We start from the raw sequence: 5083 nt of genomic DNA, 5'->3' as shown, positions 1-5083 counted from the left end.
TGCCTTGTTAACAGATGAGACTATTGAGAAGAAGTGGAAAAGATGAGAAGTGTAAAATATGCAACTAGTTCACTAGCTCCGCAAGCTAGTTCTATGATACATGGTATGTTCAAAATTACTATTTTAATCTCTCTCTTTTTCTTAGCTTTTCTTGTTAAGTTAAACCATTTGTTACTATTTCCTCTTTTTCTTAGGAGATATTCAATCATCATTATTTTCCCCGGAGTTGTCTATTGCTTATCCCATGTTTAGTTATACATGAATGCTTCAAGAAAGTACCTTAATGTCACACATGAGCTAGGTACAATATGTTACTTTATAAACTTTTTACATTAAGGGGGGGAAAAAAAAGGCCCTTTAACATATAAATTTTTTTTCCAGGGCCCTACCACATGATTCCGAAGAATGATGGAGAACGTTTTTGGACAGTTTTTTGGAATAGCAACTGCACAGATAAATGCACAACTGGTGGACAATATTTTTGGGCAACATATTTGACTTGGACAGTTTTTTAGATGGGATATCTAACAATTTGGACAATTGATATCTTTTGTAACAACTCTTTTGGATACATTTTGTAACTAATGTGGCTAAACAAAAATGTTAGATTCTATATGAAAATAATGAATATTTTTAAATGTAATGGTAAAGTTCATTTCTATACATGCATCTTTGAATAAGGCAATTGTGGATGAGGGTCGTAAAATTCATTAAGGGAGAGGCTGATAATTTTGGAGGGTGATTACAGTTCCTCCCATCTAGACAATTTGCAAATAGTCTTGGAGATGACTTTGGAGTTCTCATTTTCCTTTGCTTAAAATTAACCTTACAAAGGACTTTTGTTCAATATGAGCAAAATTTAATTGTATTAGGGATCTCTTTGGATATCGCTTATTGCTGAAAACTGAAAATTAAAAATTGAAAACAATGTAGTAAAATAATTTTTAAAAATATGTGAATAGTGCCATGGGACCCAGTTTTAAAGTTGTTTTTGTTAAAAAAAAAAGTAGTTTGCAGGTCCCATGAACAGTGCACAGGACCTACTGTTTTAAACGCAAACGCAAACGTGCACCGAGTAATCTGTATCCAAACTCACACCAAGATGAACTAAATACATTGATGTGCTCTCTAATTTGTGTTGCCAAAATGTTTAGCCATTTAATCTTCAATTTTTCTCAGATCCAACAATTATAATCAATTTACAAAACAATTTAATACATCAAATTTGAATTTGAGCTTTATGAGTAAATTGTTGTGCAATCATAAAATTATGCTTAAAACTAGATCAGTCTTTACTTTAGAATTTTTTTTCACCTTTGGGCAAGGTCCACCTCTATATATAATGATGAAAACTCAAGCATGCTTTATTGTATCCTAATTGGCTTGCAGATAACATTTGCAATTACAAACTTGAAAACAATATCTCAGCGAAAAACAAACTTGAAAACAATATAATTGTCCACTATTCATATATGAAAGTTGTATGACACACATGAAATGAAACAATCTACTTATAAGACTCTTTTTCTTAAATTATGGCTCTCAAAACAACTTGCGAGCATACAATTGCCTAAGTAGAAGACCTCAAATGTCTTCTTTTCTCAACATTCATAAATATAGATAGTGAGACAATTTGCAAATCACATCTTCCATCAATAACCCAGCATAAGCTACTTGATATTCTCTTTCAATGTTTTACAGCATTTAAGCTCCAACCTTGGAGATTTATCTGTGCAAAAAAAAAAAAGAAAAAAAAAGAAAAAGAAAAAAGAAGGCACTCACATAAGAATAAGAAATTAAAGTACCTAACACAATCATAGGCATTAAAAGGTACTAATAATTGCAGAGTAAAATACAAAAACTATATGAATAGCTTTACCACTACAAATTTCCAACAAATCTGATGGTATCAAAAATAAATTCAAAGAAAGAAAACAGAATTTCATTCACTCATTTTGGGAATAACTAAACCCCAAACTTTTACTAAATGAAATGTATAAATTCAGTAAAATGAAAATGATATCCACCAATGAAACAGTCATGAAAGAAAATGGTAATAGTTGTGTAGTAAGTATCACCCGCAACAATGACATTGAAGACACAATTAAGAATGTCAAACGTGCTAATAAGCACGTAATGTGTTATATCATACCTTTATGGCTTTACCAACAGTAAACTAAGACAAAGTATTGTACCTGTCAAAGAATATGTCTAATTCCTCTTATCAAAATTATCCATTGACTGCCCAGCTTCTCCTACAATGAGCTCTATGCAATATGCATACAAAACTTCCTTGCAACCACCTTTTCTTTTGTACCACAACTCTACTGAGCCTAACACCATGTTAGGTTGATAGTCCACTCCTTAAATTTTCAAAAACCAAATAAATAAACAACAGAAAATAAAAATATTTTATTAATATAACTGATAATGGAAACAAAATTAGCAGAAAATTTATAGTAAAAACAAATTTAATTTGTGCTTAGAATTCCAGATTATATTATTTCTTTGTAACTTTTAGTCTTCAGCATCCTTATCAAGGGTGTCAAATGCCAAATATTTGGCATTTGACACCCCAAACTCTTAAAATCACTTCCATCAAACATTGTAAATGCCATAATTTTTGGCATTGATGAACAGTGCGGTCTCAAATTCCCATGGTAAAAGTTATATTATTTTTTTATTACATGGGACCTGCTTACTTTTCTTCTTATATTTTTTCTTTCTCCTTTTCTTGGCTTTCTTCCATCTCTCATTCTTGCTCTCCAACCATATATCTTTCTCTTTTCTTCTTTCTTTCTCTTTTCTTCATTCACCGGCATCCACAATTGAAAACCATGGTGGTAGTGGTTCGGCAAAACCATGAAGAAGATGAGGTCGAGTTTGTGGTTTGTGGGTCTCTGCTGTTGATCGAGGTGGCTAGGTTGCGGTGGTTCGGCGAGCATGGCTGGGTTTCGATAGGTGTGGCTGGGTTTGGGTGGGTTTTGTGATTTGATTTTGGGTGAGAAATTTCAAAAATATGCTCTTTCTAATTTTGGGTCTGTGATTTCTAACATGGGTTTGTGATTTGTGGTGGTACTGGGTTTGATTGGTGATTTTGATGTTAGTTTGTTGAGTTTTTTATTTGGTTTTGGGTGGTGGGAATCTCGATTTGCAGAGGTTGTGGGTGCCGCCGATGATGGTGGCTATGGCTGTGCTGTGGTGGTTTGTGGTTGGGTTTGTGTGGTGGCTTTGTGGGTGATGGGTTTGTGGTGGTTGTTGGCTTCTGGGTGAGGTGGCTATTGGCTGTTGGGTGTGGTGGTTATTGGGTTTTGTTATACCAGTGGTGGTGGTGGTGGTGAGTGGATGTGGTAGTGTGGCGTCGGCGGTGTTGTGAGAAAGAGAGAGACAGAAGAGAGAGACAGAGGAGAGAGGAAAAATAAAAAATTATTGAAAAATAATAAAGAAATAATATTTAAATGAAATGTTAAAAAAAATAGAAGTTTTGATATAGATTGTATTGGAAAGTGGTGTGTTATATGTTATAAATATAGGTTTTGAGAGAGTAAATGCTAAATTTTTTAGAAGTCTTGATAAGGATGCTCTAATTCTCCAATACCATAAAAGGATCTTTACATTACAAATCTAGACTACACATTCATATAAATATAATGGGTAAAAATATAGATAAGCATAGTAACTTCAAATTTTTGGCCTGATCCGAACCTACCCATAAATTGCTATTTTCTTCATCTATACGTTTGAATACATTTTGGAGGTAGAGATGAGGGCTATCAGTGTATATGGATATTTTTAAAAAGAAAAAGAAAAAGAAAATGAGAAAATTACCACAAAGAGAGAATACCTAGAGGTGGTCGAAACTGCAGGTAGGGACGGTGCTTTATGGTGGTTGGAACTGGAGGTAATGGCTGTAGTTTATGGTGGTCATAACAAGAGGTTGGGGAGACCAGTGCGGCAAGGAAATGAAAGTTGGAGTTGCAGGTAGAATGGAGTTTGAGAGAGAGACAAGAACTAAAGAAGAGTAAAGTTGATTTGAGAATTAGATTCCAAAAACCGGAAGAAGGAGAAAGAGAGGAGTCATAGGGCGGGGTTTTGAAAAAATTTCAGGGTCAAGATGGTCTTTTTGTTTGGATTAGTGGAGTAGTGTGATATGATTTTTTGAACACCAAAATAAATGCTGAGTTGGTATTACTAAAACTAGGGGTGTCAATGTTCGACCTAATCTACGAACACGACACGAACCCGACACCGGTTGTTGTGGGTTAGGGTTGTGCCTTAATAGGTTTGGGTCATAAATGGGTCGACTCGAAAGCGATACGATAAGAAATGTGTCATAAGCAAGTCAACCCGCATAACTCGTAATAGACACATTTGACACGCCAATTTATTTGTGTCAACCCAAAATAACCCACTTAACACAACTTGTTTAACTTGTATAACAAATAAATATTCATTTTATTTTAGATTTGTCAAATACCTTTTATATCCAACATATATTTTAAATTTAAAAAGAAAAGTGAGTAATTACAAAAACTTACAAGAGATATAATTGGAAATTGAAACTATACAAACCCTAGATCTCTAAACCCTACAAACCCTAAATCTCTAAACTTTCTTATAAATATCTTTTTTATTTTTTTATTTTTTTTTATTTCAACCGTTCTACTCACTCTACTATGTTATAGTCTCATACCCAATTCACAAACTCAAAGTCTCAAACTGATTATTGCTCTCTCTCTCTCTCTCTCTCTATGGATGATAATCATAGTCATAGTCAGGATTAGTCTACTGTTTGCTCCAATTCTTTCAATATTGATACTTAACATTTGGCAAGTTCCAAGGATATTATATTTTTGTTGAACTATGTTATTTTTGTTAAATGTTTAAATTATGTTATTTTGAATTTGGGTTGAAATGTATGCACTTCTTTTAGAGTGTAAAGAACTTATTTCTAGATGAATGTTATATTTTTGTTGAACTATATTATTTTGAAAACTTGAAGTGTATATAGTGCTTTTAGGATTAAAAAAAAAAATAATAATAAATAAAAAATAAAAAATAAAAAATAAAAAATTCTAGATGG

Source organism: Quercus lobata, chromosome 4 (assembly GCF_001633185.2).
Source record: "Quercus lobata isolate SW786 chromosome 4, ValleyOak3.0 Primary Assembly, whole genome shotgun sequence".
NCBI classification, from domain to species: domain Eukaryota; kingdom Viridiplantae; phylum Streptophyta; class Magnoliopsida; order Fagales; family Fagaceae; genus Quercus; species Quercus lobata.
Note: the sequence above shows the minus strand (reverse complement) of the source record.